Raw genomic sequence first — 23830 nt, forward strand, 5'->3', positions numbered from 1 at the left:
TAGAGAAAAAGGTTCCCTGCATGCTGGATGTCCCACATGGAAAGGAGAAGGCCTGCTACCTCAGCACAGCTTTCTGCTCACCTTTAATTTCCTGCTTTCACGAGTCTCTTCACTTTCCAGGCTCCAGGTGCCTTCTGGACCCTCCCAGTCTCCTGGCCAAGGGCTGTGCTGACAGATCCCACCTCGGGCAGCAGAGGGAGAGGCATCTCCTCCTGGTGAGCTGCAGAGCTGCTTTCTCTCCTTGGTTTTCAAGCATTCTGTTCCAAAGGTGAAGGGTCTGCCCCTGGCATGGAGAGGGACCCTTCCCATCTCCTGGGACAGGAGCTGCTGTCCCAGCCCAGCAGCCCCACAGCTCAGGAGGGGAGCAGGCAGGTCCTGCTGCAGCAGCTCCCTGTGCCCCCTGTGTTTTCAGCTCCTGCCTTATTCAGGTTTCTGCTTCTGATGAGCTGGGAAAAGCTTACAGACAGTGGCTATAGGCCCCTTGCCTCTAACACTTGCCCTACAAGATTGTATGATGCTTAAAAAAATACAAACTGTGCTTCCAGGCCACAAGGATTTGCCTCTAAGATAAAGGATGTAAGTGAATTGGGCCTGAAAAGGGGCAAAAAGCACATTTTTGTGTTGGTTTTGCCATGAGGTGTTCACGGGTAAGCTGATGCTTGGGTCCTGGAAAAGCAACAGTTTTCAGTTTGTGCTTGGTTGGCTGGAGTGCTGCAAACAAGGGCTACTGTGCATTTAGATTGCACAATCTTGTGTCTATCCAGGCCTGCTTGTTTAAAAAAGAATCAAGATCAGAAATCCTGAACCACAGCAAACAGAAATTCTCCTTAGGATTGTGCTTGAAGAGGAGAGATCAAAACCCTGGAGTGGGTAAACAGAAGCTTGTTGTGCTGATGGCTTTTGCTAAGTCGTATTTCTCCTGAATAAATTGACAGCAACTTGAGACATTCTACTGGGACTCCACTTGCATTTCTGAAGTATCACCTAAGCAGTAGCTCAGGCTTGCTTTATTTAATGCTTTTCCCAGAAGAAATATGGCAATATCTGAAGCCTGGGTTTCTTTGGTGAAGTATCATTTTCTCTCTCTCTCTCTTTCATTCGATGCAGCTATTTAAATCTCCCACTCCATGTTTCTTTTGTAGAGGAATTTAGGACAGGCACTTGCTCCCGCTCTTGCACAAATATGAGTTTTCCCAGCTAAAATATTTTCATATTGTCACAAATTTGGGGGGTTTTAAGAGTATATTACGGGCCAAGTGGCTTTACAAAACGGATAGCATGAGTGCAGAACTCCCTAGCTAAGGTCAGCTCGTGTCTCCCGATGTCCCTTGTGCTGGGACAAGATTGGTGGCACTGTGCAAGTTGCTGTGGCTGGGGGCACATCCTGAGGTTCTGGCTGTGCCTGCAGGGTCAGTGCCATGCTCTGCTCTGCTGGGAGCTGGGCAGAGCCCCAAGCAGGGCTGAGGGGCTGCAGAACCCCAGGCACAGGAGGAGAGGCACCCTGCAATCCCTGCTCATTGCACAGAGAGCTTCTCACAGCCCAGGGGTGGCAGGGGTACAGGGGCTCAAGGACAGGGGCAGGAGGCAAAGGGGGGGATGGATTGGGGTCGTTTTCTTCTTCAGATGTCTTTTAAAAAGGGAGGAAAGGGGAAAATGGAGGGAACTGAGTTCAGCAAGGCGGCCCCTGCTCCTGAGAGCCCAGGCTGCTGTTTCAGGGCTGGCCCTGCAGGTCAGGAGAGGATCATTGCCTCTGTGTTGGACATCCTTTGCTCGGCCAAGCAGCAAACAGAGCCCTCAGGGCATTTATCCCCGAGGGAAGAGAGGAATAAAAACGCAGCTCTGCTTCCTTCAGCGCTGTGTTTCAGGCTCCTCGCTGCACCAGCAAGTGTCACTATGGGCTTTGCTATGCAGCAGGGGAGGGAAGGAGTTTCACAGCACAGGGAAACCTCATCCTGATCAGGATGTGCCTCGCTTCAGTGACCCTGCACTCCCTCTCCACGGCTCCATTGGCAAGGTGACCTGAAATTATTTGTTAAACCTCTCACTCTGGAGACGTTTTATTGCTAGAATCATGTGACAAGATCTAATTGGTTTTTTTTTCCTCATGGGAATGATTCCTGCTTGTAATAATCAAGGTTTCATTTTAGGACAGTCTACTTGGTAAGCCATGCTTTTCAGTCCAGCTTGTCAGATTTTCAGATTGGGATTTGGGAGTGGAAGTTCATTGGGGTACATTGCTACTTCTTCAGACAAGAAAATGAAATATTTATTAATTTAGAAAAAGGAGTGAAGTGAAATCTGTGACTGTAATTTTATTTCTCCTCTTCTTTTTCAATGTTGTTGAATATTTTGGCAGCATTTTCAATGTATTTAATATTGGATGGGGAAGTGTGAAAATGGAAATGCATCGGGGAAATGGAAAAACACCAACATTCCTGTTACTGAAACAAAACTAAATTATTATGACAAATATTATCATGAATATGGAAAGGAAGCAAGATTGTATTTTCTTCTCCAACTGCCTAACCACAGTTTTGTGTTCCACAAAAAGAAAATTCAGTCACATGCCTGTGACACTGAAATGTTAAGCTCTTAAATATTATCTGCAGGAGACATAAAATTCATTAAAGATACTACTAATAAAAATTTCTTCCTTCCCTACATAAATATTTATCTTTAACCCTTTGTACCCAGCTGATTTAGGACATTACAAAATCCCAGAAATTACACAAAATTTCATTCATCTGTGTGTAGAATTGGTGTTTTGGGTGAAATCCTCACCATGCTGGAGTGAATCCCTATGGTTTCTCATCAAGCTGGGATTCCACACTTTATTTCAGAGTCATGTGCTCTGCACCTTTTCCCAAATCTCCAGGAGTGCTGCAGGAGGTGTGGGAGGGACGTCAGCAGGGGTGGGCAGTGGCTCTGGAACAGGAGCAAACACTCACTCCCAGCGAGGTTTGGGATGTACAAAGCACAAAACCGAGCTCCTTCCCACAGCTGGAATCTCCTTTGTCCGGGGAATTCTGGCTCTGAGGGGCTGGGGGCTGGCTTTGAGACTGGCAGCACCTCAGGGAAGTGCAGGAATGCATCCATGCCTCTATTAATTCATTCCTGCTGCAGCCTGAGCTGATGCAATCCTGCCTTGGCCAAGCACACTACAGAGGGACATGGGCAACAGGAAGAATGACTAACTTCAGGGAGGAGAATTAGAATTGTTTGACCTTTCATAGTCTCTTTTCATCAGCTCTACAGAAAAGAATATCATAGCTCAAAGCTCTTGTTCCCTCAGGTTTCTTTCACTTTAATAACATTCCTGCATGGATGTAATAAAAGTCTCTTTTTTCATGAGCTCGTTTTTCTCCCTTTATTTCTGCTTGCCATTCTTGACTTCACAGATCATGACCAGGACAATAGTAAAAATCTCAGACAGTGCTGGAGGAGGCAGCACTTTTGTCTTAGCCACCAAGTTTCCCATTTCCATTGTGTTCATTACAATGTGCCTCATAAAACATTTGATATTACAGATTCAGAGGGTCAGCTGGTGAGGTGGCTTTGGAGGAACACCTGGAGTAATCCTCAATAATCAAACCCTGCTTGTTACTACGCTAAGCTTACAAGCTTTGCTAAGCCATGGAGCCCTTTTCATAATCTGGCTGCTCTTCTTCTGGAACAAAATGTTGTCACAAAGAGCTGTTCATTTGTAACAGGCATAATGAAACGTGAATTTGTTGACTTTATGATCAGCTTATGGAACTCATTTCCACGGGAGGTCATCAAATTTTGTCTGCTTGAACTATTAGAGAAAAGATCTTGGTTAAAGAGGGCTCCTCCAAACACACATTCTTTTAGTTCTTCCCTATCCACTGTAGGCAGCTGTTTGCTCTCTGCCCCCTGAAGTTTCCCTCAGCACTGTCTGTGCTCATGCTTTGAAAGAGAGGAGATAAAATCATTAGGCTGTGTCTAACCCCTGAGACTGCAGTGATTTTAACCTGGTTTCTTCTAGGGCAGCTCTAACGTGAGGGGATCTCTGCTGAAGGACCTGATCTTTTGGGCTGGTGGAACTGAATGTGTTTAAAACCAACCTCAGGCACATTTCTCTCAGGAAGGAGATGCAATGTTGGTACAAATATGTGTAGCATGATTTCTGGGTCACAGGGCTTTTGTGCCCACCCTCTCCTGATGTTTTTGTGCTCAAGCCTTGCTGTCCACGCTGGGCTGCAGGAGGAGTATCAGGGCATTTCTCATTTCTTACCATGACATTTTCACAGTGCTCCATCTTTGAAGAGCTGCAGGAAGTGAAGCTGTGTCTGTGCCCTACCCTGTGCCCTGGCGTCCCTGCCCTTCCTGCCCTGCCCTTCCTGCCCCATGGATGTCAGGGATGTTCTTCCATCACCCACGCTGCCGTGGGGAGGGCTCAGGGTGAAGGAGGCAGACAGAGAGGAGGGAGCTGGGTGATCTTTTCTTCTTTTCTTGCAGAATGCACCAAGGTTGGTTCAAACCATGTGTTTCTCTGCAAGGCCCAGCTGGGGCCTGCTGCCCGGGGCCCAGGCAGGAGAGCTGCCACTGGTGCTGCCCTCAGGGCTGAGCTCTGTCACCTGGGCCAGCCATGCCCAAGGCTGGGAAACTTCTCTCTAGTCACAGCTCCCTTTAGTGGAGGCTTTTTCTGCCTTGATTGTGGTATTTTTCTTCTTTCCTTTCGGAGGCCTCGCTTTACAGCACTGAGAGCCAACCACGTCTGGGACTATTTGGAAGCCTTTAGATGTTTCAGAGCATAATGGAATAGATTCCTAAAAGGAGGAATCTGGAGGAGTGGGACAGTTTTGACACCTGTGTCTTGCACAGGATAACACACAGGCACCAGCACCTGGAAAAACAAAGATGTGAACTCAGCTGACGCTTCCCTCACTCAGTGAGGAAATGCTGCTCAGCAGACAGAATATGTGAAAACCAACCCCATCTCACAGGAGCTTGTAGTGCTTAAATCCCTAATAGAAACATAAACTGTGGTCATAAAGAAATATTGTACCAAAATTAAACAAATATTCTTAAAATACACAGGCGTTATGGCATGTCCTCTGGAGTGTAATAGCACATGTGGTTTCAGTGCTGGAGCCTTTTTTACTTACAAATTGATACTTCACAAGATGTTTTAGTCATCTTTCATATCCAAAGCAACATTCTGCCATTTGGTTCTTAGGAATCTCTGTAATAAACACATGAGCAGCTCATTAAGTCTCACTAAACACTTCTGTGTTAGCTAAGAGTTATTTCATATTTTAAACAGATAAATGGGCCCAGCATGCCTAAACAACTTGTAGATGATAATCCATCATGCCAGCTGCTTGGTGTAAGTACTCAGGGTGGCAAGTGCTCCCCTTGCAGGTCTGAGGATGCTGCTGGGTTTTCTGAACAGGAACAAGTTCCTTTTTTAACCCCAAGCCCAAGGAGCATCAAGTAAATCTCGTGTTTAACTGTGCTGGTTTCCTTTGCCCAGTGCTCAAGGGACTGTGGCACATACAGTAAATTACTGCAAGAAGAAATCTCCACCAAGGTAACAGGTGCCAAATAAAATATATTAGTCAATAAAAAAACTATTAGAAAGCAAGTCCTTTTAATGTGATTTACAAGAGGCTGAAGTTACAAAGCAGCAAATGAAAGGAAAGAAAATTACACCATGAGCAGTAAAGAGGATGGCAGTTCTTGTGGTAGATACTGGAAAATAAAGGAAAAACTCTAAGCAGGCATTGGCCATGGCCTGCTAACACTCATTCCCAAAGGAAATAGTCCAGAATTTGAAAAGGAGATGGCAGAGAGATTTATTTATTTATTGTGGTCAAAGCTCAAGTACAGAGGCCATGCTCTGGTCACCTTCCCCTGCTTCCCACTGCACTGTGTGATCAGGGAGGCTTCTGTGGAGGAAGTTATTGTTTGGTGTGGACAAAAACAGGGGGACTAAGGAGAGGAAGTGATCAATTAATACCAACTTCTGACAGGACAAATTAACAGTGCCTAGGAGCTCACTGCTGCTGAGGAGATGCTGCTGGTGCTGGGGGACCCCAGCTCGACACAGTGGGGTCTCTTGACCCTTGAAAAAAGAGGGGTTCAGCTGAGGAAAGAGGAGTTCTGATGGGGAAAGAGGGGTTCTGCTGAGGAAAGAGGGGTTCAGCTGAGGAAAGAGGGGTTCTGCTGGGGAAAGAGGGGTTCTGCTGGGGAAAGAAGGGTTCTGCTGAGAAAGAAGGGTTCTGCTGAGCAAAGAGTGGTTCTATTCTCCCTGGGCTGAGGGGTGGCTGTGAAAACCCCCTTTTGCCACAGGTTCCCCACCTGAGGACTGGGAAATCCCTTTGCTGTGGTGAGAGCCAGCGACAGGAGTTATGTAATGGGTCGGTGTTTTTAAAGAAGGAAAACGTGATTATTATTTTCAGGATCTGTAATAAATCCAAACACGGAATGCTAATGTTGACAAAAGAGATTTCTGCTGCTATGAAGCAAAGGCTGTTTGCACAGCAGCTCAGAAGCAGGAAATCTCCCTGAGGTGATGCTGAATAAAGCATGTGCATAAGTACTGTGTTAGTTTAGCTCCTGGTCTGTGGTGGATCTGAGTGCCCTCATAAATTCACATCAGAAAAAAAAAAAAAAAGAAAGAAAAAAAAAAAAGAAAAATAAAGGAAAAAAAGAAATGGGAATGCTGCTTTGAAACAATTTGTCTAAACAATGTTATATGATTGTGTGTGGAGGCTGGGGGGTGGCAGGAGAAAAGGAAGGCAAAAACTCTGTCAGATTCTTTAAACAGCCCACTCTGTATTCTGGGAAGGCCAATTCAACTCCTGCATTCTGAATTAGTGCCCTGCTACTTGAAGCAGCAATAGCAGGGCTTGCTGCAAAGGCAGGCAGCAGAAAATCACTAATCTGGGCACTGAACTGCTTCTCCATATTACATGCTGTGTCATTTTGTAGTGTGGCAAAACACTGCCAGAGCTACACTTCATAATTGAGTGATTATTTTACACACATCTGCATTATAGAGTCTGTCTGTCGTTACATGGCTGATATTCTGATGGCTCGAATTTATTTTAGAGCCAGGTTGGTGTTTGGATATTACAGGTGTGAAGATAAAATTTGCTGTTGTGCATGTTTTCCTTAAAATCTCCTAAAGCTAATCAGTTTATCTTTGAGGAGAGATACACCTGGCAATGACACAAACAAAAACAAACAACAAAAATAAAAGAGGAAAGATATTTTCTATGGAAGTAGATGGATAATGGAACTATGCCTCCTCTGTGATCTGAGGTGTTCTCTCCTGGCTGTTGCCTCAGCTGAGTTTCAGGGTTTTCTTCACGAGCCAGTGGGGCTTAGAAGGGACATGGAAGAGTTGCCTCAACTGCTGAGCAGAGAGGAGGCTCTGAAAGCCAAAATCTGCTGCCAAGCTGAACTCAAACAGGTCTAGGGTGACAAAGTGCCAGCTCCTGCGGCTGCATGGGATGCATCGCTCCATAAAAATGGGCCTGTCCATTCTGAGAATGCATCAATGGGTCTGAGCTCACCAAAGGAAAGCTCAGCTCTCTGTGGCTGCCTGCAGTGGAATCTGCACTGACCATCCTTCTATGTTCTGTCCTCCAGGAGATGTGTCCAAGGATGGAAACACAGGCTGGACCTGCCCTGGGAGAGGTGGTGCCCATTAGGATGGTTTGGCTGAGAAACTCAAGGGTGGATTGAAAAGCCTGACAAGAAAAGTGAGTACAATAACTGAAGTATTTTTAGACCAGAGTGTCTTGGGAAACCATTTTTGAAAAGTGGAATAATCTGCCTCCTAGAAAGTGCAATTAAAGTCATAACATTTAGCATCATCAGCTACTTATTCCCTATAGTTCAAATTTCACATATTGCACCAATTTGCAGAGTTGTCTCCTATACAGAGCAAAAACAATATGCAAAATATTTTCTGATTGTGAAGGAGGGTTGAGATGATGTTAAAATAACATGTAAATAGGGTGAAAGATGTCTGCCAGATGATTTTTATATCTGATCACAATTCCCAGTAGAGAAAGCAGAACTGAGTACCAAAATACCACTTAATTTCAGGCAAGCATTTGCTTCAACATGCCTCAATTTTCTTGGAAGGGTTTCTTCTTCCATTCAGTGATCCCAAAGGAATGGAGGTTAGTTTTGTGAATAAATCTGCAAACCCAGTTTGAAACATGGGAAATTGATACTAGTTCTTCTTAAATGTCAGTTTTCTTGCCCTGAATAGGCATGCAGAATTGAGATTTGTAGTAGTGTAGCTGGGAAAGAATTTTTGGAAAAACCAGAAGAGCCATAGGCAGGATTCAACAGAGAGGGGGTCTGTATGTCTGCACTGAGTTTGGCTGTCCAGGGTGCAAAGTCTCTGTGAATAGCTCTAAGTCTGAAGAACAGGGTGAAGCACAGGAGTGTGGAAAATACTGGGCAAATTTGAGATTCTGAAGAGTAGGTAAGGAATGAAATGAAATGAAATGAAATAAATCAGCAGAGCAACCGCTTTGATGTTGCCATTGGTGGAGTAAAGCACGTGTAAATCTGGTAAATCAAACACATTGCACAAAGCATGGACTGGCAAACTCAGTGTTTGATGGGGCATTACCCCTGGGTGGGCACAGTTTGATAGAGAGGCAGTGCTTTCCATGTGCCTGAGGAAGCAAACCAGCCTAGAGAGGGCCTTTTTGGGCACTGAAGAATGGTAAAACTGTGGGACTGCCACAATCTGGAGCCCAGGCTGGCTCCTCTCAGAAACACTCTGAAGGATGGTGATCTAGAGATCTCCATCTGCTAGAAATGATTCTCACAAAGCACCTGCCTTGCCTGTGCAGCCTCAGAGGGACTGCACAAACAAGCACATGCAGCCAAGATCATGTTTGCAAACATCCCTCAGGGCTTCTCAGCTGGTCATTGTGGTCATTTATTGCCTGCTGGTATAAGGAAAAGCAAAGTCAACCACCTCAGCTCAGCTTTGATATCCTCCTTTCACCTTCAGGCAGGGGGAGGTGTGATATAGCAGGTGTTTGTACACTGCTGGCATTTGCCATCAGAAATGGTAAAAGGAGGATGGAAAAGTACTGTGGTGTCTTGTTGGAGCTGCAGCCAGATGAGAAATCAGGCAGGAACTCTGCATGACAGGGAGGAATCAAACTCCCTTGGACTGTCACTGTCAGAGGGTGCCCAGTCCAGGCATTCCCATTCATTCTGCTCTGTGCTGTGTTAGTTCTTAGGTCTGTGCTCTGTCAGCCCGGTGTGTGGGTTATTCCTGGTTCTCACACTGGGGAGAGCTGTCTTTAGCAGGTCTTGCATTGTATAAATAGGCTGGTTACCTCAGCCTTGTCCTTGCCAAGCCTGGCAGGAGCCTCGTGCGTGTCACTGCCAGCACTTCAGCATCAGTTTGCACCTGAAAGTACAGCAGGACCCCAGAAAATATAAAAGTGCAACTGGCACGGGATGCTTTGAGCAATAACCCAAATGATGTATTGATGTACAGGTGTGAGAGAGAGCTGGGAGGGAATAGAAATCCGTGGCAAAAATTGGTCTTTATCTGCCCTGTGCTGAGCTATGAAAAATCCAGCCTTGCAGCCAAATTGGATCCAGTTCAGGGATTGTTTAAATGAGCCAGCTCTCTGATGGTGCTGGCTGAGAAAACTCCGGAGGTATTATCTGTGTCGGCTGTACAGCAAGAACAAAGACAAATAAAAATTGCATTTGCAGGCTCTGCTGGCCTCCGTGGTGTGGGACAGCATAACCCATGGAAACACACACAGCAGCATGGGTCACCTCACAGTGATGCACTCCCAAAATAAAGGAGCATCCTCCTGTAAGCCAAAGAACATTTTCCTGAGGGAATTGAGGGGATCGATAATGTCCCTTTGAAAACCTTTTCATTGCCAAGGGAAGAAAAATTAACTCTTGATGGCTTGGAGTTACTGATGGGCTGAGCTCACCAGGGCCATGGCTGAAGGTGGGTGGAACCTCACAGCTGCATTCCCAATCCTAGAAGAGCAAAATTGGTTCTAAGCAAGCTGTGCTGGAGATAACTGGGATTTGGGAGCTGGAAACATCCAGGCTGCAGAGACATTCTGTGATTTCTGCTGATTCCCAGGTTTGCTTGCCATTCCCAAGATATTTCTGTTGAAAGAGAAAATTCTTCTACACTGCCTTGTAAGAACATTATGAGGCTTAAATAGCATTCATGAACATGTTGTGAGGATTATCTACGTTTGAAAATTCCATTAGAAAAAGAAATCTACATGTGAATTGCTAAGTAATATAAATCCGTTTAACTGAATTTTAGACTAAAGTGATATACTTAATATTTACAATGATTTTCAACAGGAAAATCCATAAAATATACGTGAGAGATATTTACTTTCAGGCTCCACTTGTTTAAGAAATATTTGGTACACTGTATTTTGATTTCTGATTGAGATGTATGATTTTGAAAGCAATTAAAATTTTCAGGCCAGCATTCCAGACCTCTGGGAATTCCTAATGTAAATTCATGAATTAAGATGACAAGGAATTAAACAGGTTATCCAGACTAGGCTTGTAATACAAAGCTATTTCATTAATATAAAAGCTTCTTTCAACCCTGGAATGACCGACCAGCCTGTTTCATGGCAAGCTGCTGGTTCTTTCTCCGTGGCTCAGTTTTAGCAGTGTCACCACACGTCTGCCAGAGCAGCAGGTCAGTGACAGCCAGGCTGGCTCACAGCTAGCAGCAGCAACAATGCACTTCCTGCAGCAGCCATAATGCAGTTCCTGCAGCAGCAATAATGCAGTTCCTGCAGCAGCAATAATGCACTTCCTGCAGCAGCAATAATGCAGTTCCTGCAGCAGCCATAACGCAGTTCCTGCGGCAGCAATAACGCAGTTCCTGCGGCAGCAATAATGCAGTTCCTGCAGCAGCAATAATGCAGTTCCTGCAGCAGCCATAATGCAGTTCCTGCAGCAGCCATAACGCAGTTCCTGCAGCAGCAATAACGCAGTTCCTGCAGCAGCAACAATGCAGTTCCTGCAGCAGCAATAATGCAGTTCCTGCAGCAGCAATAACGCAGTTCCTGCAGCAGCAATAACGCAGTTCCTGCAGCAGCCATAACGCAGTTCCTGCAGCAGCAACAATTCAGTTCCTGCAGCAGCCATAATGCAGTTCCTGCAGCAGCCATAATGCAGTTCCTGCAGCAGCAATAACGCAGTTCCTGCAGCAGCAATAATGCAGTTCCTGCAGCAGCCATAATGCGGTTCCTGCAGCAGTAACAATGCAGTTCCTGCAGCATCAATAACGCAGTTCCTGCAGCAGCCATAATGCAGTTCCTGCAGCAGCAATAACGCAGTTCCTGCAGCAGCAATACTGCAGTTCCTGCAGCAGCAACAATGCAGTTCCTGCAGCAGCAATAACGCAGTTCCTGCAGCAGCAACAATGCAGTTCCTGCAGCAGCAACAATGCAGTTCCTGCAGCAGCAGCATCAGACTGGGCCCTTCTGTGCTGCTGTCCCTCCCTGCCCCTGCCCTGGGCCCCGGGGACAGGCCCAGGGTCCCACCAGGCTGGAGCTCACACCTGCCCGCACAGGGAGGGCACTCGGGGCTCACCTGCACTGTCACTGTGAGGGCCCCTCTGGGTGGGCATTGCCCAGCTTGCACAGGCACAGGCACCCTCCAGCAGGGCAGAGAGCACAGGCTGCTCCTGCAGCTCCCATCCACAGAGCACCCTGTGTGCCTTGAGGAGCCCAGGGGATGAGAAGATGATGAGAAAATCAATGCTTGTCCTTCATTTTCTCCTGTTTGGTCTCTAAGTTATTTCATTCTGCACGATGTCTCCCCACAAACCAGTGCAAAATAAACTTGCAATACAAGCATGAGATCAGCTTCCAAACCAGCTGGAACCTGGGGTGAGCAGCTCTGACCCAGTGACCCTTGTGTTAAAGGCAGGTTTGTTTTCTCAGTAGACACTGCAAAGAAACTCTAATCCAGAGCTGCCAAGCCAAAAGGGATCATATCTCAATTTTTGCCCAAATTATAGATATAATTTCAGAACTTTTGCCACCTTTCCCAAGGATTTGCTCTCCCTGCAGACCTGTGGCTGGGATGCTGTCCACACCAACTTTGGGGATCACCCAAAACCTTCCAGCCACCAGAGCTGTGGCTGGACAATCCCAGATATCTGCACAGACATAGCTGCATTTCCAGTTTTAGCATCATTACCCTCATAACCCCCACTTCTGTCCCTTCTGTCCCTTCCACCTCCCACTTCTGTCCCAAAAACGATGCAGCCTCAGGGCTCAGTGAGGGGCTCTCTCCCATCCTTATTTTGTACAGCCTCTCTGGCCTTGCTGGAGGGCTCTCAACCACACTGCCCCAGAGGTGAAAGTGTTCTCCAGTGGTGTCCATAAAAGCCTTTCAGGAATCACCATGTGCTGCCTCCACAGCACCTGCAGCCATTTCTGACAGCCACTTAGCAGGGATGACCAGAGCCACAGAAATCAGCTCCCATCCCATCTGCTCTCTGCACAAAAGGAGCTGAGATCCCTGAAATGAACCCCACAGCCTGGAACTCAGCACAGTTTATTGGGATACCTTAGCAGGTATGTGAGAGGTGCCTCAGGAGCTGATCCTGCAGCCAGAGGTAAAAATGTTGTCACTCTTCACACTGCCCTTGTGGCAGATTGGATCCCAGCATTAATAAAACATGGTGGCTCAGTGCAAGGATTAATTCAGTGCAGGAGCTGATTGAAGATGGCAATTAGTCACACTTCACCTCCAGCTGAAAGATTCAACTCAACTTCTATTGGCAGAGGGCTGCCAGGAATGGCAAATCAGTGATGGAAGGCATGATGGGGTTGTGGCAGAAGTGCTGCCAGGAATGCCAAATCCATAAATCAGTGATGGAAGGAATGATGGGGTTGTGGCAGAAATGCTGCCAGGAATGCCAAATCCATAAATCAGTGATGGAAGGAATGATGGGGTTGTGGCAGAAGTGCTGCCAGGAATGCCAAATCCATAAATCAGTGATGGAAGGCATGGTGGGTTGTGGCAGAAGTGCTGCCAGGAGTGCCAAATCCATAAATCAGTGATGGAAGGAATGATGGGGTTGTGGCAGAAGTGCTGCCAGGAGTGCCAAATCCATAAATCAGTGATGGAAGGAATGATGGGGTTGTGGCAGAAGTGCTGCCAGGAATGCCAAATCCATAAATCAGTGATGGAAGGAATGATGGGGTTGTGGCAGAAGTGCTGCCAGGAATGCCAAATCCATAAATCAGTGATGGAAGGCATGGTGGGTTGTGGCAGAAGTGCTGCCAGGAATGCCAAATCCATAAATCAGTGATGGAAGGCATGGTGGGTTGTGGCAGAAGGCACAGTGCTCAATAAACACCCACAGCACTGTGGGGTTGGCTTTGCTCCCTCTCTGTGCACTCACTTTCCTGAGATGACACGGTGGGCATGCCAGGCAGGGGCAGAATGGCCTGTGCTGCTGCTGGCATCAGGGATGGCTGCTTTCAGACTGCTCAGCTATGTTCTAACAGGGGGTTATGAGGATAATGATGCTAAAACTGGAAATGCAGCTATGTCTGTGCAGATATCTGGGATTGTCCAGCCACAGCTTTGGTGGCTGGAAGGTTTTGGGTGATCCCCAAAGCTGGTGTGGACAGCATCCCAGCCACAGGTCTGCAGGGAGAGCAAATCCTTGGGAAAGGTGGCAAAAGTTCTGAAATTGTATCTATAATTTGGGCAAAATTTGAGATATGATCCCTTTTGGCTTGGCAGCTCTGGGTTAGAGTTTCTTTGCAGTGTCTATTTAAAAACCCTATTTTGCCCCAGATGTCAGGGCACTGAGAGCACCAGTACAGACCCTGCCCAGCCTCACCTGGAATCTTTCCTAGCAGGCTGCAATAAAGCAGCTGTTATCCAATGTGACATCAGGAGTGTTCCAAGGTGCTGAGTGATGTCTGTGCATGTGATGTATGTGCATAAATCCATTAGCACTAATGGCAGCTAATGGGCACAGCCTCCTAGAAGAGAAGAGGCTATTCCTCTGTGTCAGACACTAATAAAAATGACATTTCAATTTGGATGTCCAACCTTCAATTCAGGCAGCAAGTGCTTCAGATGAGTTTTTGACAGCTACAGTGCCATAATTAACTTGAGGCTGAAATGGAATTGTTGATGCTATTTCAGCTGCTTATTCCCATGATGGAGGGCCCCCTTCCCTCCTGTGACTTTAGGGGGAACAGATTCCCTTGCATTTAGGAGTTTTGTTTTGCTGGCCTGCAGAGTATTACAGAGGCATTTCCATCAGCTCAAAGGCTCCCTCAATGTGCATAAACACAAACATATCTCCAACACACAATGGGTTGGAGGCACCTTCAAGCTCATCTTGTTCCTACCCCCCTGCCATGGCAGGGACACCTCCCACTGTCCCAGGCTGCTCCAAGCCCCATCCAACCCATCCTTGGGCACTGCCAGGGACCAGGGGCAGCCTCAGCTGCTCTGGGCACCCTGTGCCAGGGCCTGCCCTCCCTCTGAGTAAATTATTTCTGTCTAATATCTCATCTAACCCAGCCTCCTTTAGCTTAAAGCCACAATGCCACCGGCATGCTGCGCTCTTGGGGCCCCATGGATGCATTGTGCCAGTGTCCTCAGTGCAAGGCAGGGTGCCCTGGATGTGCCCTGGTGCCACTGGAACCTGCCCAGGATCCTGCCCAGCCTCCTCTGACTGCCTCCTGTGTCCTGGCTCACCTGGCAGGGAGCAGGGAGGAGGGCAGTGCCCATCTGGAACCCAGGGTGCTGTGTGAGCCATCTGACTAGCTGATTTAGGGCTCCAGATCTTTACACTGAAATATTTGTCTGGCAATTCATCTTTCTTTTTAATTTCCTGAGAAGTTCTCTTAAAGGATATTGCCTCGTAAGAAAAGAAAAAAATGAAGATTTATTAACAACCGAAGAGGATTGCACATATCCTGTTTAATTTGCCTGGATGTTTCTCTGACCTTTGCTGGTTCTGTTTGCCTAGGAGAGTTCTGTGGGATGCCAGCTCTTCCAGGTCACACCATCTGTATCAGCCTTTCAGCTTATGGGGGCGTTTGGGTGTGATTGCATTGAACCACAGCTGCCACTCAGACAGCAGCAATATCATCTGACAAACCTGACATGTGGCCTGGAGGAGCTCCTCAGTTTTGTGGTGCTCTTTATGGATTTGATTGTTTCAGCATTCATGGCAGTAATTCTCAGTCACTTTGATTATGATTATTTGAGCACTCACGACACTAATTTTTCACAGCGTCCTCAGTAAAACCTGTCAGGGTTTCCAAGGTTCTAAATGTGGCATTTCCATAAGGAAGCTCAGCCCAGGGATATCAGTTCTGCCACTGCCCTGAGGGCTGGGACAGCCCAGGCACAGACAGAGGGCTATTTTTGGGGTATCCTAGGGTTATTTTAGGGGTATCCCAGGGTTATTTTAGGGGTATGGGTGAGAGGTTTGTGATCAGCTCTGAGTGTGTCCCTGCCCCTGTGTCCTGCTCATGCTGAGCAGTGCTGAGATCCTGGGACACTTCCAAGGAGGAGGATGAAGCTCTGGTGCAGGATAACCAGACCTGCAGGCTGTGGACCCAGCAGCATCACCCTGCACCAGTTTACCTTGAAATTACCTTTGAAATGCAGAATGGCCTTGCTCAGAAAGCTGTGCTTGGCAGGTGCCCTGAGCTGTTCCTCTGCTGGAGACACTGATGTGGGTGAATGTTAGCTGGTCATGAAGTTGATAGTTAAATATGGAGATTTGTGCTCAGTTAGCTTTTACATCCTCACTGGGCTTGGCTGGGCAGGTTTCAGGCTGGGGTTATATATGAAGATTTTAATCTGTGCCATAAATTCACCATCATGATAGAGCTGCTGAAATAACTGCAGGAGGGGAGGCAAGGCTGAAAGGAGAGAGTTCCCTGTGTGCTGCTTCCATTCCTGCTGTTGCTCCATCCAGAGTCCATCCCAATGACTGTGTTAGGGGAGGAAGTATTCCTCAGAGTGAATTAAGTGGATATCATCTAATCCTTAGTGTTTTTTTAATGTCTGATGGATTTGAAGAAAGATTTTCAATTATGATACCAGATGTCTAGGGCTAGAGCAGTGGTTGATGTAAATCAGTGTAGCTCTGTTAATTATGGACTGAATGGAATTTCATTTTAAACGAGCACCACCCTTTGTACCAAGGAGTGAATCCAGCTGTGAGATAAGTCACATTCAGACAGTAGGGATGCTGTTTCTCCAGTCTAAGTAAAAAATAAAAATTAAAAAAAAAATAAGTCTAACTGTTCAGCTGTAGTTGAACACAATGGATGGATTATGAAGACATTGTGCCTTTCATTATTGTGTTAATATGTATGCAGAAATCAATCAACTTAAACATGATTTACTGTTGTTTTTAGAAAAGGCAGTTAAAGGTCTCCTTTCTTCTGGTAAGTAATGTAAATGAGCAGAATATTAAATCCTGCACTATATCCATTAGGAAATCAAGCAGTTAAACAAGTATGAGTGGATTAATTCTCAGAGCAGTTTAAAAGCTTTTCCATTAAGTTATTAACTACACATTAGCAAAGAATAATGCTTAATGAAAAACGCCTTCAATATCCCAAAATACACAAATCAGCGGAACATAGAAATGTTGGCATGGCTTCCAAATATTCCTGAGCAAGAGCTGCACTGCACAATTGATCCAGGACCTCATTAATGAAACAGTCAAAAGCTATGAGATCTTTTATGTATGACAGGAGCTCAGCCAGGTAGAAGAAATAGCTAATGATGGTCTGTTAGTGCCAGGGAACTCCAGGAATGCTGTGTGAGGGTGGGGTGGGGTGGGTGAGGGGGTTTTTTGGTTTTTTTGGAATTCTTGTCCGTGGTTTTCAGGTGGTTTGGGTTTGTTTTGGTTTTGTTTTTTCCTGACAGTTTTTGAGATGCAGTTGTTTAGATTTTGTGCTCGTCCAAGTGACAGAGCTGTCACCACGGAGCTGATTTGCACCTCATTCATCAGTCTTAATCTTCCACTGCACATCCTCCATCCACTTCTCCCCTCCATCCAGTCCCACTCCAGAGCTGACAGGAGAAACCAGTGTGCCATGTTCAAAATGCCCTCCCTATGGAGAAATGTTCAGTGTACTCCTGGACATGGGCTCTTTTTTCCCTTGCAGAATTAGGGCATGAAAAAGGATAATGAATGTTAAGCAAAGTTAAAAACAGATTTAGAGAGAATTAAAAGACAGAAATGCAAGATTAGGTTGAACTCACACTTAGAGGGATTAAGAGACTTTTATTTGTCCTTTGATCTCATTTGTGCTGCTATAAAGATCTTTAGAGTGAGTGCTGTGGAGGATTATCACTGCTCTAAATTATTGTTGGGATTTGCAGCCATGGATTACAGGCAGGAAAAAGGGTCTCCCATGGAAATGGCACAGACACCTCACTCATTCCAGCCTCCCGTTTTAACTGAGGATAAAAATCCAGCAAATGCTCTCCACTCAATTACCCAGAGAGAGAGACAGCTACACCCTGTGATGCATTAAGTTTTTAGTTTTTGTATTTTCCAGATCCTCTACTGCATTAGTGAATAACTGAACTCATGTGGAGTGTTTGTCAGCTTCTTCACAGCTTGCTCACACAGAGGTCAGGCTGATTCACATGAGCTCATGTCCTGTAAATCCAAATTCCTGCCCTCCACAGGGTCCAGGTTTGAAGTGTTTGCCTGGCACTGGGGGAAGTGCTGAGCTCAGGAGTTTTCTGAAACTTCTCCATTGTCCCCTTCAGGCTCCTGTCAAATCACCCTCAGCAACAGGGAGGGGGCAAAGCCCCAAACATGCTGAGGTAACACTGCAGAACTGAAAGAAAATGGTCAAGATTTTATGAATACTGACAGTTTTATCTGACAGGCTGGAGATTAGGGCAGTCTCCTGATAAATACCTTTTTGGTGTTATCCTCCCACGGTTCTACGAGAAAGTGGCTGCTTCTGAGTTATTTTTTTCCCAATTAAAACCACGAAATCCACTGGAGATCTTATCAGGTACTTCATGCTTTGAGTATGAAGGATCTCCAACTGAGAGCCTCTAATTCCACCATAATACAAATAGCAATTGTACAGGATCTATCCAAAAAAACATTACCAGCAAATTTATCCTGATGGGTTTATAGAGCAGCCTTCCAGGAACCTAATCTTTACTCACATCTAGTGCTTGCAGCATGGATCTAATTGCAATGAAATGCATTTTCTCAGAAGGCAGGGGAAAATAAATATTTTCCTAATGAGGATCTTGTATTTGAGAAACTCCTTCTTCTCAGGAATGATCAAACTGAGCAGTTTCCTTAACACAGAGACAGAGATTTCTTTAAAAAATGAGGGTTTGCTGACTCCAAGATATTGGACATACAGGGAAGATAAAAAGAGCCCCACACTTATTTCTTCCACTTGAAGTGTTATATACTAAGCTCAGAAAGGAGTCACTCTGACACATTTTTATGTTGGTGTCTTCAGATGCTGTGAAGCCAGTGGCACTGTGTAGGAATAGAGAATCACACAGTGGTCACTCCAATCCACTCTCCATGGTCCATCTGCCATTTGTGCTAGAAACAAAAAGTGTTTCCCACATCATCTGTTGTTTGCAGGGATGGGCTCTCATATCTCCCCTCTGTTCATGTCCAGAAATGTGTATTTGCTCCTTCTCACCACCGTTTGCTATAAAAAAATACAGTTTAAAAGAACAATTGCACTCACAAGACCTGTAAGCTGCAGCCATAATTCAAACTCTCCCTGCTAGGGAAGATGAAGTGCTTTACTTTTTCATAAAAATTGTCTACCTTTTTTTCTTTTTTGTCAAGTTTCTCTTTTGTCATGAAATACCTATAATTGCTCCTTACTCTTGTTGCTGGATTGTTTTTCTTTTCTGATAAAAACAATGGAAACTTTAATTGGTTTCACCTTGTGGAGGAAGTGACAGTTCTCTCCCTCCTTTAAGAGATGCATTTGTCAATTAAATAATTTTGAATATTTATTTGGGAGGCAGCTCCCAGCTGCTGTTTATTGTGCAAATGCAGCAACTTCTTTCAGGCACTGGAGTGTCAAGTTATCCCTTTTTTAGTTTTTATTCTGTTTTCAAAGAAACTCAGAGTCATGTGGAAGCTTTAAGTCTGCCCATGTGAAAATGGGCTGTGTGTTCCCTAGGAAGATTTATGGAGGGTCAGATCATCAAATTCCATTTATGTTTTCATCAAGAAACAGAAAGGAATAAGAAACTTTCTCTGTGTGTTTTGCCTGGGTCAGGCTGTAGATGTTTTCTGGTTGGCTCACTGATGCAAATGGAGAGATTTCTCTTCTCTTCTCTTCTCTTCTCTTCTCTTCTCTTCTCTTCTCTTCTCTTCTCTTCTCTTCTCTTCTCTTCTCTTCTCTTCTCTTCTCTTCTCTTCTCTTCTCTTCTCTTCTCTTCTCTTCTCTTCTCTTCTCTTCTCTTCCCTTCTCTTCCCTTCCCTTCCCTTCCCTTCCCTTCCCTTCCCTTCCCTTCCCTTCCCTTCCCTTCCCTTCCCTTCCCTTCCCTTCCCTTCCCTTCCCTTCCCTTCCCTTCCCTTCCCTTCCCTTCCCTTCCCTTCCCTTCCCTTCCCTTCCCTTCCCTTCCCTTCCCTTCCCTTCCCTTCCCTTCCCTTCCCTTCCCTTCCCTTCCCTTCCCTTCCCTTCCCTTCCCTTCTCTCCACAGCCAAAGCAAGGGCAGCAGGCTGAATTCAGCTCTCCCTGCTCACAGATGATTTGCCTCCTGAGTAGGAAGTGGTTCCCAGTTGTTTTTCTGGTTCCTCCAAGTGGAGCTCTTCTGTAGTTAATTAAAAAAAAACAACAACAACAAACCTCTGAACAGACTCCTCTGTTTAGCCTTTGTTTCCCCTTTGCTAGAGAGACTTCCTCTCTTCATCACCAAGGATGTCCTTGGCTCTCTGACCACTCAGCACGCTAAAATTTAGACTATACGCTTCAAAATACTCCAAAAGAGAATCTCAGAGAAGCCAGTGGCCTGGAAAAGCAAATAAAAATGCCTCCAATTAATAAACCCAACAGTCCTGGTGTGGTGATTTACCTGCAGTTTATCATGGGGATGCCTCTTGTTCAGCAATTTCTTTAGCTCCATTAATAACACTGCCTGCTGCAAGCTAATGTTGCCTCTTGGTTCCGGATTATTCATCTCTGTTTTGATCAAAAGCACAGAATATTGGATCCTATTGTGTTCCAGCTCTTCCATTTCTCATGTTCCTTGTTTCCTTCTCCTCTTACAAGTCGTGCACATCCATCTAAAAGTGAAATTGTTTCATACCAAAAATAAAATTATAAGTCCCTGAAGGTTTCAGCTTCTGTTGCAGTTGCAATTGTTCACCCTTTCCAGTTTGTGAGCAATCATCATTTAACACAGAACTCGAGTCAGATTTCCTAAAGAGAAAAAAGAAAAAAAGTGGGAGAAGCTTGATGACAGAATGTGTTTTCCTGTAAATCACCCAGATGGAGCATGGCACAGCCATTGTAATGCAGGGCTGACACTCCTTTACACTGTACAGCCCTGGAATATTGCTGCCATAAACACAATAAATCAGAGTGCACTGTAACTGCACTGCACTCCCAAACACCACGCTCCAGCCTGATGCAAGCTGCCAGCCATAAAGCATTTCCCTCTCCCTCAGTCACTTGTTTACAGCTTGTTTGCTGCCTTTCTAAACTTTCCAATGGCTCACACTTGACATCAATTGCTGTGGCAAAGGGAGCATAAATGAGTGAAACAGACTTCCAGCCATTGAACTTGGGCAGTTTGCGTCTGGCAGGCCAAGACTCAAGCAAATTGGTTTTGCTTCTTAGGGCAACTTCAAGATCATTTTTATCTTTTCCTTTGCTCCTCGGAATAACGTTAAGAGGGTTCATGTTGGGATGACCAGCATCAGAATCCCTGTGACTGAAGGCCGGGATCCCATCCTGCTCCCGGCTCCTGGTGATGCTGGGATCTTTCCTTGGCAGCTGGGTATGTCCCTCCTGTGCAGTGCCCAGGGACAAGTGAGTGCCTTTGGTGGCTTTCACTGAGGCCAGAGTAACCTTGTGGAGGTTTCTCCTTGCTAACAAATGCTCTGTCCCATTTCCCACCCGTGTTTGGCTCGGGGGCAGCGTTTGCTGTGTGTGGGTGCCCTGCACTGACCCAGGGGCCACAGGGGCTTTGGCTGTGCCCCATTCCAGCTCTGGGTGGGTTCGGGGTGACATCAGCCAAATGCCAATTCCAGAGAGCACAGCTGGAGAACAGCACATCAGGCACCAGAGACACACCAGGCACCCTCCTTTCAAACCCCTTTCTCTTTTCATTGTCCCTTTCACAGATTAGCAGCCGCTGCTAAGCAGAGTTTTTGTGGGCTGCTGTTGTGATTTGTCAGCAGCTATTTTTCAAGTGTTCTTTAAAAAAAAAAAAAAGATGATTTTCTGTTTCCCGAGTCTCTTTTTTTCCCCTAAAGCCGGGCAAAGTTCTTTTCAAGCGGCTCCTTAGATTCCGACTGTGAGATACTGTCAGAGGAGACTCTTGCAGGATAAAAATAGGAGCTTTCCACGGGGGTCTGTCTCTAAAACACTTACAGCTGTTGCCTGGAGAATGCATTTCACTGCTACTTTACCTTTCTCTTTAGTATTAAAATCTCTTTCTTATGTAAACAGAGAGGTAGGGCAGCCGTGAGAGCTAAAGACAAATAAAATTAGCTCTAAATACAGCAACTGCTAGTGACACATTCTAGAATTATGACAGCAAAATAAAGCTGCTCAGAGTCCACTATTTATCATCTGCTGGAAACCCCCTGTGATCTGATATCAGCATTAGCTTATTAAACATCACAGCTAGAGCAGGGCAGGGGTAAAGGCTTGTATTTTCTTATATCACACTTTTATTTGAATTCGTGGTGTGGGATGAAAATAAGGCATTTCAAAATCAATAATTTACAGAGATATTTTAGCTTTTACAGTAATTAAAAGCTGAATTATGAAGATAAATTAGACAAAAAGACAAATTATGAAGACAAATTAGTGGAATTCTCTTAAAGCTGTAGCAAAAATCCTTCCTGGCCCTGAGATGTGATAAGGACTCAGATCTGTAGTTCAGGATTCCTGCCATGCCTGGCACTCACCATTAGCATGAGATATTGTGGTGAAAACTGTTGCTGTAATTTCTCTCTTTTCCCTAAATTAAATTTAATGCAAGTGAAACATTGCTATTTCTTTTAAAATAGGGTTGAAACAGAAATTATATGATGTGACATTCTTGAGCCTTGCAAATAAGTGCTTTGGTTTCCCTTAAGTATAATATAAAAATTAACTTAGGAGAAAATCCTAAGTAAATTAGCTGTAGCATGATTTATTGCTCCTAAATTCTTGAAAGTTGATTTGAATAGCTGAACATTTTTGGTGCCAAGTGGAAGGGATGAAAAGCAGTGTATCCTGCCTCTCCAAATTACTGGTTTTTGGCTTGGGTGTGTATTTTAGGTGCTGTTATTCAAGGCTTATGCTCATCACTGTAAGAAAAATGAGAACTTCCCAAAGACCTTCTGTGGGACAACTTCAATTCACAAGTTCATTTTCACTGATGAGCTAAAAACTGCTGCATTTCTAGTACCAATTGTACTCCTGCATTTCTAACAACCTACAGTTTGATGGGCATTTAACTCTTCCAAAGGACTTAGGGCCCACAGAAATCAAAGATCTCCAGGAAGAACAAGAAGTGACACTGGGCTCTGGTTTTGAAATGTGCTGGGGTGAATGGAGAGCCCACATGCATTCCTGAGTCACCAGTTTCGTCTGAGAGATGAAATTCATTTTACTCTGCAGAAGCCAAGGAGCCAGTGCAGTGTCTTGCACAAAGTCAAACAGGACACATGGAGCCCCATCCCCATTTTTTTGCCTCCAAGCCCAGGGCCCCAGCGAGATGCCAGCAATGCCTGCCTGCTGGAAAATGAAATCATGGCAGGCACGGCTCTAACTTCATTTCAGGCAGCTGGGCTCTCTGCCGTACAACAGCCATGGAAAAGAAAATCCAATTTCTCCCATTAAAGCCTGGTTGTTTGAGATACCGAGCACTTCATCTCTTCTGGGAATCAGTGGGAGCTCTGTCCCACCTCCCCTTCCATTTGGGAGCTGTAACTGGAGTGTGGCTGGGACCCTGCTGGTGCTCACCTTGGGTCAGGCCTCACAACAAGCAGGGCTAGCAAAGCAGGAGAAATTAAAGATTCTTCAGTCAACCCTGACAGGCACAGAACATCTTCCCCATGGCGTGGAGTCTGCAGAGCAGAAGGTGTGGTGGAAAGAGCTGAGATTAATTAGATTCTGCTGAGCCAAATGGCATTTGACACACATTACACAATATCTGCATATGTTATTAAAACTGGGAGGAAGTAAATGCCATTTCTCATTTCCATTTGCAGCATGGTCCATTTTGAGGCCCAGTAATTGCCTAGATGTGACATGTGTGGGGTTTTTTTTCAAAATGCCAAGGGATGCATATTTTTATTTGCTGCTGTTGAATCACTCCTTGCCCAGCCTATTGGTTCCCTGCCCTTGTGACTGAAGGAGCAGTGTTAAGAGAGGTTTGCAGGCAAATTTTGTGTTGTGCAAAATTATCAAGCTGGTTTCCTTCCCCATTATCTTCATATTTGTCTGACAAATCTGTCAGTTCCAAACAGGCACAGAATTGTGACCAGTTGCCTTTCTCTCTTGCAGTCTTCTGGCCTGTTGTCTCTCTTTATTTTTATTTGCTGGTATATGCCTAATTTTGGCATAACTTGGGA

This window comes from Agelaius phoeniceus, chromosome 18 (genome assembly GCF_051311805.1).
Source record: "Agelaius phoeniceus isolate bAgePho1 chromosome 18, bAgePho1.hap1, whole genome shotgun sequence".
Classification (NCBI taxonomy): Eukaryota; Metazoa; Chordata; class Aves; order Passeriformes; family Icteridae; genus Agelaius; species Agelaius phoeniceus.